This window comes from Rhyacophila brunnea, unplaced genomic scaffold (assembly GCF_057557595.1).
Source record: "Rhyacophila brunnea isolate RB1 unplaced genomic scaffold, BYU_Rbru_1.0 scaffold_16, whole genome shotgun sequence".
NCBI classification, from domain to species: domain Eukaryota; kingdom Metazoa; phylum Arthropoda; class Insecta; order Trichoptera; family Rhyacophilidae; genus Rhyacophila; species Rhyacophila brunnea.
Genome location: NW_028232816.1, coordinates 14,850,381 through 14,866,839, shown reverse-complemented (window position 1 = coordinate 14,866,839; position 16,459 = coordinate 14,850,381). Strand labels below are relative to the sequence as shown.

General features: G+C 34.2%; 1 protein-coding gene across 2 annotated transcripts in view; it reads left to right on the top strand.

The window, feature by feature from the left end:
- Window positions 1-16,459, top strand: part of Galphao (G protein alpha o subunit) — a 307,748-nt gene that overhangs the window by 254,151 nt on the left and 37,138 nt on the right. The gene's annotated exons all lie outside the window — the stretch shown is intronic.

Here is a 16,459-nt window from a genome sequence, read left to right as displayed (position 1 = left end):
ATCCGCAATTCGCAGCGGTATGTACTCTGTATCTTTCATATTTAGGAAATTGTACAGCTATATGTGCAATGTCCTCCAAAAAATCACATTCATCGCAGAGCTGCGAATCGCTTCTTCCCATGAGGACATCAAATCTTTTACCCATTGTGTGACCTGTTCTTAGTCTCAGTATCAGCTTAAGCTCATTTTCAAAGGAGACTACAAACCAGGGCACCAACCTTGATACAATTTCGGCAGTTCATATATTTTTATTATACACTGTTATTTGTGATTGTGTAATTAGTTGTAATTTTAACCTTGTGTATATGTATGCATTTTGGATTATTTGGAAATCTATAAGTACTTAATTACGCGTGACATATTGAAAAAAACACACTAGGTAGGAAAGACACGTGTATACTAATATTATGTTATGGCTGAGTTATAATGACAGCACAAGTGCATCAGTGGCAAATAAACACACGGTTCAATGTTATGTTAGTTAACGCCTTTTAACATGACGTCTGCAATTGCGTATGTACTTACTACTACATATATGAAACAACGAGCAACCTTTATTGTTTATTCTTAAGTAAATATACTAGTTTTATGTTTAACTTTAAAATACATCGCTCGCAAACACTTAAAACGTTATGTTAATGATTTTTATGCTAAATATAATATTATATCACAATAATTATTTTATTTATATTAAATTATGCCAGATAAATTATACTGCGTGTAACCCTGGCATTCATGTCGTCATAAAACCAGGATTTTATTTTATATATAATATAAAATTAACACATGATAATTTCATCATAAGCCAAAATACTAATATTATAGTATTATATTTTTTGTTTGTTCCTTATGGGTTGACATTTAACGTTTTGTTATGAATTCAAAATGTCATTTAGAGTAATTTACATGCGGAAATATTTTACAGGTGTTGTCGATTTTACCTTCAAGTAGCTTGTGGTATGTTAGACCCGTTTCAGACGGGACACCGGTGTAGCGCTCGATATAATATAGGAGGCCTTTGTATTCGAATAAAGGTGCCTTTGTATTATGTTTATGAACGCCCCAGAGCTAATGAGTGCTAACGCTTAATTTCGCGTTATAAATTAGAACATAAAACAGGCTGCGGTAATAAAAACAAGTGTATCGGCGGCTTGAAAATGTAGCGGCCGACTTAAAAGTGTACCGGACACGCGTTGACTCATTAGCTCTGGGGCGTTCATTAACATAATACAAAGGCCCCTTTATTCGAATTCAATGGCCTCCTTATTATATACGAGCGTGACACCGGTGTCCCGTCTGAAATGGGCCTTAGTAATCAGTAAGCATTAATATCGATGGTGTCTATTTTTTATGGATAGGCAATTTTTAATATTGGAAAATAATAACACCAATACTTTCCACGTATTTAGGTATAATTGTCAAAAGGAATAATCATGCGGACATCTATATAAATCTAGCACAGATCGAAAACAAAGAACCATGACGTTCTTGAAGACAGCATAAATTCGTCATCTCTCTCACACCATCGGTGAGAAGCTTGCAGCAGGCAATTACGATTCGTCTAACCTCAACCCCGCACGGATTAGCCGGCTCGCACATCTAAACTCGTCCGTCTGCAGCGTGTCGAATACGTCGATGTGACGTCATCGTTATTCACAAATCACACCTTGCCAAATGGAAATCCGCACATTGGTGGAATGCGTCATTTTAGTTCGAAAAAATAATCCAGTGTTGCGAGCAACAAGTCGCATGCGATTCACGCTGCGAGTCAAGGCGCCTTGGATCTGCGGCAACATATTGCTGAACATTTTTTTTCTTCTTAATGGGTACCCCCGGTCAGTACCCGTACAAATTCAGTTACCATGTAACTTATCTTGCAAAACTTTCCTAGACTCATTTAAAATTGAATGGCGATGGAGGGAGTCTCCTACTAACTGCAGTTTATTACCCTTACACAGTCTTTAAATTAATTTGAAACCAAACCTATATAACTTGTCAGGGTAATATTTGTTATAATGTAAATCACATGTTGTGAACGTCTTGAATTTAGATTTGTTATGTCCACAATGTTTTGTTTTCTTAAATAAATAAATATATTTGACCTTTAATCATCCACTTCCAAAATTGTAACGATGTTAAACAATCATAAGGGGTCGTTTATATAATATATAAACGACCCCTTATAACGACGTCATATTATGACGTCATGCCGTAAGGGGGATGGGGCTTTGTTGAATATGTGGCACAGTAACCAACCGCAACCAAAAACTCAAGAGAGATATTCATATTCCCTAAATACAATTCGAAACAAAATATAATATATCTCTTGCAAGGCAGGTTATAAATAAGATTTCATATACATGATATAACTATGGTAATAACCCAAGATGCAATTTAATGAATATACAGCCGAACTTGGTTATTACGATCACGGAAATAGCGAGATCTCGGATGTAATGAGGAAACATTCGTTGACATTTTAGTTTATGATTTTCTCCATACATTTATTCACTTTTATAACGAGCTACTTCTCGGGTAGGTATACCAAGGAAAACTGTTAATGTGTCGATCGTTTAAAAACAACATTTTCGACCCTAAGCAATACAATCCGACCGGGCAGTTAACTAGACCGATGGCGCCGGGATCGGATTACGTTTATGACACTAGTTAAGTGTCTAAGTACCTAATTGGTGTTTTTGCCGACAACATTGAAAAAGTATCCACGCATATGGTTGAAATTGCATGTAAAAATCCAAGCTTTGTGAAGTCAGTAGGTACCTACTGCCGGCGGCTCAGCAGTTCATTACAATAAACAACTTCTTTTGTAGTTTATGAATGCCATGCTTGTTTCGGGGATTTTTACGATGTTTTCAGATGTTTATGTTCTATGCTTAAGGCTATACTTCAGTTGAGGCATCGTCTAAAAAGATCGTGGCTAGGCGATGCGCGGATTGTGCAAATGACGCGTGCCGAACGAAATATAATTTGTCATAAAAATCCAACATGCGTCCATTTAATGTTATGTTTATTGTTATATTACTAATAATAATAGTATATTCATTGACTTGTTTTATTTTTTAAGTGCATACGTAAAGTTTTTTAGTCATCTTTACACGACTTAAGAATATTTTCATCCGACGCCATGGCAAAATAAATCGACGTGCGGACACCTCGATGTCTGTCTCCGATTGGCGACTAGTGAGAAATTTCGTCGCACCTACTGTTGGAAATTATTTCCCGTTTCACTGAAGTACTCTCTTAAATAGAACGTGGCGTGAAAAATGTTATATAACGATATAACGAGTAACGATCAAATTCAGTCGGTCCCATCTTCCTCGTAATAACCAAGCTCGACTGTAATATCTAATGTAATATTATAAAATACATCAATGAATTGATTAAATTAATAGGCATTGAATACCATAACATATTCAATTCGACTTAAGTTTATTTTAAGTCTATTGTGTTGCTCAACTTTGCATCTTGAATTCTCGTATCGCAGTGTTGACATCAAATATTTAATGAATAGACAGGCAACCTTAACCCAGACGCGAGTTACTTGTAAAAGGCAAATAGTCGGTTATTTATTTACCAAGGTAGGTACTCCTTTATTCTTTTGTGGTCAATGATTGATGACCTACAGAAGTTACGCGTTAAATGGAATTACCTTTGTATTAATATTTTGAAAAAACAAGTACTCATCAATAATTGAAGTTTTTGACATCATCATGGACGGTTCTACGACCTGGTGAGGGTCTTTACTTCATCCAATATCTGCCCTTGCATTGAGTCATATTAATAAGTTAATAATTTATAATTTTTATAATTTATAATTTATAATTTTTATAATTTAAGTAATGCCCCCATCAAACCACACCCGGTCTTAATCGGGTGTATCACGGAACCCTACGTTTGATGTGACGCATCTTTTTTTATTTGTATGATTGGGAATGTCTCAGGAGCAGTTACCCAAGACTAAGGTCTATATGCACTCAAATGTGCTTTGATTGAATTTACATGACTACGTTAAGGTACCCATGGGAGAGATAAGCACGTAGAGGCAATGTTAAAAATTGTAGTAAGTAACAAATTAAAGCTAATACAAAACTGCCGAACATTCCAAGTGAAGAGATCTCCACGTTGGCAGTATGACGCCGCAAATTTTCTAAATGCAATTAAATTGGCCTTTGTGGCAACAACAGCTGGTTGAACCGACTTGAGCAGCTCTTCCCTTTCCGTACACATTTTAGGACATTCCCAAACAGGCTTCTATTGACAGGTTACATACGGTTACATGTAAATTGTACGTAAAACATTTTACACTTTGGCACATTGGCACAGTTCGTTATAAGCTGTTTTATCGGAAAGAGATTGCCGTATACTATACTGTCTCCAATTTTATTAGATTCAATATGAAAATTAATTCAATTTTCATAGCTGATTTTGGTAAAATTCAAAAATGAAAACCTAAGCTAACCTAACAAATAATCCAGTATATCGGCTATTTTCAAAATTTGTTTGCTGCTGGCTTCCTGTAAAGTGTAAACTGACAAAAACCGTGTTTTGTTTAGACATGAATAAAAAATTTTGTCAGTACCTACTACCTATACGACCCAAAGAGGTTGGACAGTGTTTAATATACGGCTATATTATATTTCCGATACAACATTTCACGGTGAAGTTGTGATACGGCAAACTGCATACGTACAAGTTTCCGGACACGGTTACATACGAAAATAATTTGTATTAACTCGTGTTACCGCAATCTATTCATTCTCTTGTAGTTGTGACCCATCGTAAAGCAGGCGTCTATACTAAAATCACCAACGACTTAAAACCTAAATTCTAAATTCAATTTCATATTCTCACAGTGCAATGCCTTCCGTATGTTGGTAGTATTGTTTCGGTTATTGTAGAGATTTGGTTGTTAGTTATTCGTTCAACTCGCTTATTAACTTTTTCACTGTTTTTAATATCATTTGTTTAGCATACATAATTTGAAAACACTTCAGAGAAATATATAAGTAACCAATAGAAAAAAATCTTTTTTTTTTAATACGACACCCGGCAGAATAGGATAGGTTTTGTTCAATAAAAAGAATGTTACATTCTTAAATCTTGTGAATTATTCGTTTGAATAAAAAAAATAGTTAATTCATTTTTAATGAATCTAATTACGTATAGTTATTGTCACGCACTGATTTTTCCGCCCCTGTGGGGGGCGCTCCCATAAGGAGTAGTGCTCCCCAGCCGCTCGGTCTGACCCTGGTAGTCAATGTGCCACCGATGGAATGATGACGACCCTTGGCAAGGCCGAACAAAATATTACATATGTGTAAGTCCCGCAGTTTGCTCTGGCAGGTCCCACGACTTCTCAGGGTGAACTGTGGATGTATAAGTCGGTCGCAGACCAGGTAATAAGTTAATAAGGTTATAGGATTAAATTTGAATTAAATGTATATTGGATAAAGGGGTTAATTAAGTTAGATTAGATGTAATATAAAATTTCATTTGTAATTATAATATGTATTGTAAATTGTAAATTAATATGTAATGCAAGGGTTAACGAGGTAATAAAGGGGGACTTATGGATGGGCGTTAGTAGTATATAGTAGTTAAAATAATTAAGATAATTAAGGAATTAATGTAATTTAAGTAATATTAATATTAATCATATTATGTACATCGATATCGCTATATGTTTGGTTGATAGTCTGACATCCGTCAACCTTATATAAATGTGTAGCATATGGCGGTATCGGTGATCAGTGTGGATTTGTAAGAAATACAACCACCCCTAACGGATAAAAAGGCAAGATTATTAAATCCAAAATCAGTCTGTTTTGTGGGTTCCGGGCGACGCCTTGTTGCCTCGGGACCCTTACGATCTCGTCTGCATAACTAATTAGAAATAATTAAGTTAATGTTAAATAATTAGTTAATAATAATCAAGTTAATTTTAAAATAATTAAACAATAATATTCGAATTAATTTTTAACTAATCAGTAATAAATGTGGTTATTTTTGTGACTTCGGATATTAGTTGACTCTTGTTTATTGAGACTTCGAACTGTGAACTTCGAATATTAATTGATTTGACTTTTTTCTTTTTTTTACTAATTGTGGTGTATGGATAATAACAATAAATCGAGTTTCTTTTAATTATTATAACCTTTGGGACTTTCGATACCAATGTGAATGATACCTTTGGACTATAATCCTTGATGAAGGAATGCCATAAGGCCAAACATATTCTAATAACAATAAAATACGAGTTCTGAAGATTTCATCTGGTGTTTAATTGACTTTGTGTCCCGTGACTTTTTTGGTTACTCCACGTCTATGAGATTCCTGCCTGTTCCTCCACATTAATGAACCTCCACTTCCAAGTGCCTGAGCTAGTCAGGAAGTCGGGGGCCTTCATTATTTGATACATTAATGCAAATGTCGTGGGGGATCGAGCTTCTGTACTTAATGAAGTAGAATATTTCTTCATATAATATGTATTTTTTGTAAAATTATAATTACTATCCGCTCCTTAAAATACAATCAATCACAAACCGCTGTATCTAATTTACATTGTATAAATCATTCATTAATCATGTATGAAATAAAAATCTCACAATAATTACAACTTTACGAAATCTTATTCAACAATTGACCTCAAATTACAACGTCGTTGTATCTTGATAGTGAAATTTAAAATGGATTCTATCTCTAGGTCGACCATTCAACGCCTTTGCACTAGGCCTGCAGCCATATTATTCTAAATTCAAAATACGCCTTGCATATTCAAAATGTCTTAAGTCACTATTCACCCCATACTGACGGAAATCAATTCGCTTCTGACCGGTGCAAATAAATTCGCAACGTGCGTAACTATTTACACCGTATTTTTTGTTACATTACTCGTAGATATCTTGTGTTCTTTATTTGAACGTTGCAAAATTTATAATATCGGATTTTCTCTCGCATAAGTTCCCGCCAATTGCTCCACATTGCGATTTTGATTTTTTCTTTTCTATATTTGAAATTCGGTGTTGCCATTTCGGCAATAAATTGACACGAACTAAGTATCTATGTATATCGCATTATTAAATTCTCGCCGTAAAAAAAAACTCCATAATACAAATTAATTAATTTAAACTTTTAAAAATATACCACAATAGATTCGTTTTACGCACTCGTTCGCTGGCCGCAATTTAATGTTGGTAGTGGATAATTTCATATGTTAGTCATTACTAATAATAAATTGTTGTAACGTGACAAAAAAAATATACATTTAAAAAATCTATGGTAATTTGGTAATATCTAATTACGCAGAGAGCTTGATAGGGCTGCCGCAAGGAGTCCAATCGCCTGTGTGCGGAAAAAATGCGCTCTAGGTCAATATTCTGCGTAGGCCGAGGTTGTACAACATCTCGTGAATAATAGGTTAATCATTATTTGTAGCCATTCTTTAATACAACCCAGATGTACAGCGGATATACCATGCGACCTCAATCTCAGTAAAATCTCCGAGCGATACATTCGTAATATTAGTAGATTACCAAACATTATCGTCGCACACTTCAGTAATTCGAATTTTATTTATATTCAGACTGGCGTAATATATAATAATAACACCTTTGACGAAGACCGCTGAATCAAGAGACGGTCAGCAACGAGAGACAAATTAAAATCAATCATGCTCACTCGCCGAAGCCAGATTCCTGTGTTCCCATAAAATACGAGTTCCCGGACTATATAATGCAAAGTTTTTATATGAATTATCATGCATATTGCATATAGATAACTCTTTCGAGTTATCATGATAATATATCTGTTGATCGATAAGCTGACAATATTATGGAGAAGGCATTGTATTCAATTTATCTTCTTCTTTGACCATGTCCCATCCCTTAGTTGGTGCATATGGACACTACACGGCGGCTTCTACAATCCCTGTCGCTCGTCAGTCTTCTTGCGTTTTTCCAGGTCATGCCATCATCCCGTAACTCCGCTGTACATATACACTCTGTGAATAGTATTTAACGGCCGATCAGCAGCGATATCGTCCGTTTAAATTTAAAAAAAGAACACTTGAAATTAGACATTTTTTTATTATTAGCATTGTAGAGTAGTTTACACAAAGTGTTGTTAATTGCCTAACCTAACATCTTTTTATCATAAGTAAATAGTGAGTTACCTACCTATATATGTGTCCAGGTATGTATTAACATTAATTGGGTATCTAACTATAGATATACCATCATAAATCGTCAGGTTTTCAAATTTAGAACTAAGCTCATCTCAGTATAAAAAGTATGAAATGATCTGTCAAATAGCATGTGGCGCCCTCAGTCAGCGGACAACTTGTAAGTACTGGTGTATCTATATTACTTACATTATTTATCTCCGTCGGAAAATAAATATAAAACATACATAATCGAATTCTTTGCAATTGCTACATTGCCAGCCAGTTTATAATTGTCGTATATAAAAAAACGTATATATTATCTGCATTCTATGGTGACATGTTTTTTTTTATCATTTAGTCAGGTGGTTAATTAAATTACATTTAACTGTAAAATAATGTAGTGCATATTATGTATACGTAGGTATTTGTTCCTGTTCGAATTTTAAACGGTCTAGTTTAATTTGCGATACCTAAATATTGTGTCTACTTACTTCCAGTTTTTTTAAGCAAGTTATCTATTTACTTATAGAATTTTACATCACAACTTAATAAAAAACCGTTTTTAAATATTAACGTCACGTATTGGTCGCTGACCAACTAGTATTTCTTCTTTTTTTTTAATAAGTAGATACTGTTATTAATTATTTTTTTACTGGTTGGTTGAAGAATGCGAGAATTTACTTCATTAAATGTAAACTATAAATAATTAAAAGCAGGTACCTACTTATTCAGTAATAAAAAAATACCACCATGATAAACTGTGATCATATTCGCATTGTGAAGAAAAACACAGTTTATAAAACATAATAAGTTTTAATACTAAAATAATATTTTAAATGAAATGTACAAATTTTTCTGGTTAACCCGAATATACTCGAAAAGATTACCGCGTGTTGCTAGGTATATTGTAATAGATTGATCATGGTCAGTGTGTATGTTATTAATAACTTAATAGGTATATTGTTTTGTTACAATTTATTACCTACCTTATAGTATAGATAAATAGGCATTTTGTGTTCTTGTCTATTTCGTGGAAGCCAGTGGCAAACAAATTTTGAAAATAACCGATATACTGGATTATTTGTTAGATGAGGTTATTATTCATGAATTTATGCTGAAATCGGCCATGAAAGTTGCTGCTCTTCCCGTCTGACTTCCTCATTAACAGACTTGTACCGCATTTTGTTATATTTTATTGAATTCAATGGCTTCCTGTAAGAGTATTACCTCCCCCTTTTGATAATATGTTATAATTCTCGATATTAATTATAGGTATTTACTATTAATGTGCTTTATTATGATTATTTCCATGTGATTAACCGACTTATAAGTGTCCTTGAAAAACTATAAATATCAGTGAGGTTAGGTTACTCTTGTCATTCGAACCCCGCGATCTAGACGGATGACAGGGGGCCCGGCGTGGCGGGTCGATCACATATGTGAGATAAATACCGGAACTATTACACGACATGAGGTTGTGCGATGCAATTTTTGACTGTGTTGTGTTGATACTCGACATTTCCATAATTCAAGTAGATGATAACTAAGAAGCCGCTAAAAATGCACTGAAGGCCCTTACTTTTACCTCTAACACAATTTTGAAAACGCTTCTGTTGAGCGTCACACATTCCATAAAACTTAGCGATAGGTAGGGAGGGCCGCCAACGATCCTAGCCGGGGGGCCCGCTTTAGGATGTGGGGCCCATGGACGACACTTCTGCTCTCGGACCGACAATGTCGCCTGTCGCACTCCGACACTGCATCTCGTAACTTTTGGTTTCACTCCCCAACAACATCGATGTAAAATCTATAAGTATAATAAATACTGAACCCATTAATTTCCTTCCTCTTTGTCGGGATTATGGCCTAAATCTGTAAGATTCATTGATTAATATTATTTATCTATTGTTATAAACCATTCATAAAACATTGATTGATAAAATCTTTATAAGTATATCAATGATATGACGTCACATAGATAAAATCACTAAAGCAACAGTTAATATAGTGGTATTTACTGACAGTATTAAAAATAATAATATATTTGGTAAACCTGTTTTAATGTAGGTGGCTGAGCACGGCAGATTCACTTTCCGTGAGAAATGAAATCGCATCTTCAGAAATTATTAAGATTACTGAACTTCGTTGGTTTTTTTTAACCGTTATACAATCTGTATGGTTCTTTCGCGTATGTGTAAACGAATAACGTGCCCAATTCAAAGTTAAAGTTGGCAAATATCGACGCATGTATATTATGTTATTTAGAGAAATAAATACTTAACCCGCAGAAAATAAACCAAAAAGTATTTATTATACACGTTTATCCATTTCTTCAGCCTTTATGATGGATCATTTATCATCGATTTCCACAGCTTCAAATGTCGAAACTTACCTGATTATCACATTTATTGTTAAGTCATTTTCGATTATATAAAAATTACGAATAGGTACGTATTTAGGTAACATCGAATTGCTAACCCAAAAATACGTAAGAGACACTTTGAACGATTCTTAGTTAGTTAATTGTTAGGAATTTCATTTTCAGCGTCCCAAATCCCAACAGTCTCGTCACCAAAAGTTTATGTAGGTAGGGCATTAGTAAATAATATGTCAACTAAATTAATAAAATAAACGCATCTCTGTCAACGAATGATCACGTTCAGTGGACATACGTACTTCTTCCCTAGCTCCGGCCACTAGGGCGATCTTTGCTTTATAATCTGCTACCCGGAACAGTTCAGTAGTGTCTGCACTCATACCAATCGCAGAGATTCTTAAGGCCTTGTCCAGATGGCGCGTTTCTCACCACGTTTTGCACTCGAATACCAAATGCGTGCTGCGTCCATATGACGCGTTTCATTTGACAGTGTGTGACATCATACATTTTTAATGGGCATAAAAAAGGGAAACTCAGTCGTGACACAAAGCTCCGTAGATTTAATATCAGCAAGCAAGCTAGCTAGATATATTCTCGGCATTGTACAACCTAGGTGTCGTAATTCATTTTGGAATGGCTATAAGAACGTCGCGTTGTTCAGAATCTAGCGAGTGCTTGTGCTTGTCGCGCGACAGATGATACGCTGCGAGTGCATGTGAACGGCTCAATTAGGTAACATGAGTCAAATCGCGCCATCTGGATAAGCTCTAAGCCACAAAATGCGGCGTCATTCTCTGCTACGCTTACCGTTGATCTTTCATTGGATGACAAGTTGGGGAATGCTGTACTTTTGTCCTCTCATAATGTGGATGAGGTTCTATAGTTTTTTGGTTTTGATACGTGGCAGTGAAATGATAAAGATCGAAATTATATAGGGAAGCCCTTTATTCAATAGTGAATCCGATCCCCATGTTGATATATTTATTAATTTCGAGAAATATATTTTCAATACTCTGGTTACATTTTTTATTATTATCTAGCTAACATAATTAATATTATGTTAATCTGTTGATTTCATCATGCGTAAATAACGTCGAGCTAATTAAAAATTAAATTAACTTATCATTTATTGCAGTATTTTTTTAAAATAAATTAACTATAAATGCTTAGTATTCGTTAGTAAATAAATACCAATGACAAAATTATCATAATATTTATCACATTTCTCAATAATTAATTATTTGTATTATCCGATGTCGACGACCGTATGCTGCCCCTGAAAAAAAATCAGGAAAAAGCCTTCGAATTTTTCTCATACCGATCTTAATACGCTTTGTGTGCGGTGAATCCGTGAAATTCGACGAAGGTCATTTGATAATGTTTATTGCGAGAGAGATTTAAAACTGCATTTTGATTAGTGTGTTAAATATAAATACAAATCGACTTGATTTCAGTCCAAAGTAATCAAATATAATATTATGACTGCATCGGGTATTTGACATATTGTTACGGTCTCAGTGTGAAACTGCGGTATTTAAAAAAAACATTTGAGATAAGTTATTAATAATATACATTATTTATATGATCACATGGGCTTAACTACAAATAATTACAAGATAAAAAGAACTTTTTATATACAACGTTTTTAAATTTTCTGTTGAATTATTATGCTCAATATGCTCAAGCTTGTACTTGATATGAAGTAAATAAAAAAACAAACAAATATAGATTACTTAAATGTCATTTTGATTTCAATAGTAACGCACGTATATATTAATAATTTAGTTGCTAGGACCACCCCTTTAGCAAACAATGAAAGTTGAACTTTTTACGGATTTTTCTGAAATAACTTTCCATACAAAACAGAATTAACTGAAAATGAATTCAATTCTGCTTAAAGATGGCTAAAAGTATTAAAAGATGCATTGGCATCGTGTTCTGATATCTATATTCTAAAAGTTTCAAATGTCTAGCTAGTCGGGAAGTTAGTTAAAAATCGATTGCATGATTTGTACTGGACAAACAACCACCGGACAAACAAGAATACGAGCTAAGAAAAATGTGGTAAAATGCATGTTTAGGGTTAGCCCCGGTTTTAATAATGCCGTAATCATATTTATTGGTGACACTAACCTCTATGTTATAAATATATCCGTTTACAAGTTATAGTTGAGTAAAGTGTGCTTAACACAATCACTGCTGAACTTTTAATTACCTTTTAATGAATTTCATGGTAGAAAAATCTGAATTTGCGTTTATCTCAAAACTGTGTTATTGTAGATAGGCCCCTGTGATTCTAAACCTCAGCATAGGTACCACCTTACATATTTGTACCCATAGCTGTATACAAAATGGATTAGGTGTAAATAATTTTCTTTAATTATATTGATTTGCTGTTAAAGGAATTCAACCCTTATTTCTTCTTTCCGTGCCTTATCCGTTGTATAATGTCGGCTACAATGTTAGCCGTATTTCTTACTATCAGTGCTCTAAACAAACTACGACGAAGTGCTGGGCTCAAACCAGTCTCCGATATTCTTGTGCTGGGACATTTGTTTTCTGACAGTCTCACTTACCGGAAATATTCCCTTGAAGTATAAGAAGTATCTATATGAGATATATGGTTATCTTTGAGAGTAGAGTTTTGAGATAAATATTTGGAGCTATTCAAGAAAGTGGCATTTAGAGATCGAGGTGTAATGAGAAGCTGTACGCACTCTATGGAGGCGGAAAGATCACGTGTCATATGAAAATACAGAGACTACGCGGGGTTAGCCACGTGCATAAAATGCCGGAGGATATACCAACGACGCGGACTATGCACGCAACCCCTTCTTATGTCCAAATATTGTTTCAAATAGTATTCAGTCTCCAGTGAATTGCAGGTGAATTAGGCGTAGATTGAACGTACCTAAAGTTCTTCTAAGTGAACCATAATTTAGTGTATTAATTTAACCTTTACTTAGGTCTTCTGTAACTGTAGTTAATTTACTAATATCCATTATTTTCTCGTTGTTTGTCGTCTCTTTATGTTCCTAAGTTAATTTAATTAAAATAATAAATTTATAAATTATCTACGTAAGTATACATTTTTTTGTCGTTTTTCTCAATCGTTTTTATTCAGTAAACACTGTTGGATAAATGAGAAATTTATGCGTTGTATTAATAATACACCGTAAAATACCGTATTGCATTTTAGTGTGTATTATAATTAACAATTTCATACGTGCGTTTTTTATATTATAATTCGCAATACAGGTAAGTATTCAATTTTGCATATTATAAAAAAACTCTAGAAATTGATCTCTGTTATTAATTATAATATTCCATTTTGTATGGAATTATTTCATAATGATATTTTTAGTAAACTATGAATTAACTAATCAAATCATTTATAGAAATAATACGTGGTGCTATTGCAACCTCCATTTTACGTTAAATTGCAAGTGTAGATATATATTTCATGATCATTCATCAATAGTAATAAAAAAATTCACTACGCCTCAAGTTTTTTATGCGGACGTAGGTATACCATGGCTTAATGAAATCAAAATATCATTTTTGCCAATCTGATATTCAGATATAACGTTTTTGCGAAACTATTCGATAAAATAAACTCTAAAACCGCTTGGATGATGATAACCTCCTAAGGATGCCAATCACAAACATTAGTCTCAACCTTAAGACTCTAGTTGTCAGCGACGTCACTAACGCCTTGTCTGCCGCACAGCCATAAATCAAACCTTCTAGGAACGTCGCTCCGATGTTGCAAATGAAGACCGCGCACATAGGCACCTAGAGGTATAGGAATGAACAATTGGTAGGTGTGCGTATGCGCGCGAGACGCAAGCGATGCGTTGCTAGCAGCACTAGATTTTTTTTCAAACTAAAAAGTCGCCTTCCATCAATGCGCGGAGCTCCATTTGACAACGTGTGTTTTGTGTATAACGATGACGTCATATCGACGTATTCGACACGTTGCAAACGAGATGGGTTTTGATGTGCTAGCCGGCTTCGTCAAATCCACGTCATGACAGTTTAATCTATTCGTCAATTCAAATCTTTGTTTTGAGCATTTTTTCTACTAATATATATTGCAATCCTTTTTTTATTTCTACACCTTATACTTTCTACATTTTTTAATAAACCATTTCTTTTATTCAACGAAACATTCCATATATTGAACATACATAACTTGAAAACAACTCATATATATACCCACTAGAAAGAATCATATTTAAAAAAAACACGATGCTTGACGGGATTTGAACCCATGGCGTATAACCACTGGTATTGCGCCAAATGTGCATTAACCAATTAGGCTACGAGCCTCCTATCTATTTACGACAATTTATATTTCTACATTTTAATTAGGGGTATATCATTTATTTTTATCTTATTTCAATACCAACATTCTCTGTTTCTGATGTGTTCAAATATTAATATGTCTAGACTCTTGATAGAATATAATTATCATTATCCTTGTACTCTGTGTAGCCTGTTAACCATTTGTAAATGAATAAATTTCATTAATGATTTACATTCTAGATGGCACTACGATCAAATCCACAATTTATAATTATTGATCAATATTCTTATATATAGGGCGTAACTCACAATGCGATCAGTGCCATATCACGTATATGTAAAAAATATAATACATATTTAAAACAATACCCCGAGCATCATCTAATGATATATGTACCTAATCTCTGTTCAAAGTGTCTGTATATTTTAATTTTATTGATTTACTAATCGAGTACTTTCATAAGTGTTTTTTTTACAATTGCAATAATAATATAAGTACCTAGGTAATATTTTGTTGCTTAGTACATTTTACCACACTCACAACAGTGTGCACATCACTCATAATGTGAGTAGGTACTTACCAATAATTTAATGATTAGTGATTACATTCAGTATACGTTTCACAACGCATTTTCTACAATCTCCCTCCCTTCCTAAACCCTTACAAATCATCACAATATTAAAGCAGACTTCGTCCCACAGATCAGATTTAATAAAATAAATATAATTCAGATAGCTATACCCCAAATACACCAACTACATTTTGACGCAGGGTTTTAAATGCGTCAATGTCCTAAGAAAATGAAACACATTATTCTTTTTTTTTTTTTTTTAGAATTATTAATAACCATGTCCTTGCTTTTTCGTACAAGGTGGTTGTTAGTAATTTTTGAACAATCACAAACATCCAGGCTTTGAGAAAAACACATAAATGTTTTTGTCATGACCGGGAATCGAACCCAGAACTCTCGGATGGAAGGCCAGCGCCTTACCCACTGCACCACGAGAGCCGCCGAAACACATTATTCACGTGCAATAGTGTACACCAATATTGAATGAGCGTCAGCGCATAAACCGAGAGCAGTTGGCAGTACGAATGTCGTGTTTAGAATAAGGTATTCTTGACACGTGTTTATTCCATATTCTTTCGCACTCGAGATCGGTAGCCTATTACTCCACACCCGTTAGATATTTCAGTTAGCATTAATTCTGTGTTCCATGATTCGTCCTAGAGCATGGCTCACTTATTTGGACGACTTCTTATGACGATAGTTTTGTTTTAAATAGGGTAGGTAGGTATTCACTACTGAATCGATATTAATAATCCCATGCGTGTAAGTGCATTGCAAGTCCGGTAATTGTACGTATCCAGTATCACTCCCGTTTTCAAAAATAATATTTTTAGTTTGAGGGTATCATTATACGAGATACATTGATATTTATTTATACTAAGTTTTTATGTTATTATTGTCTCATAATCATTCAGCCTCAGGCCTCCACGTCCCTAAACCCGCCCTCGCAGCCGTATTATAGTTCACCGTGAGATTTTGTATTGAAAACCGATGGGTGTATAACATTGAGATCTAATTCATTTA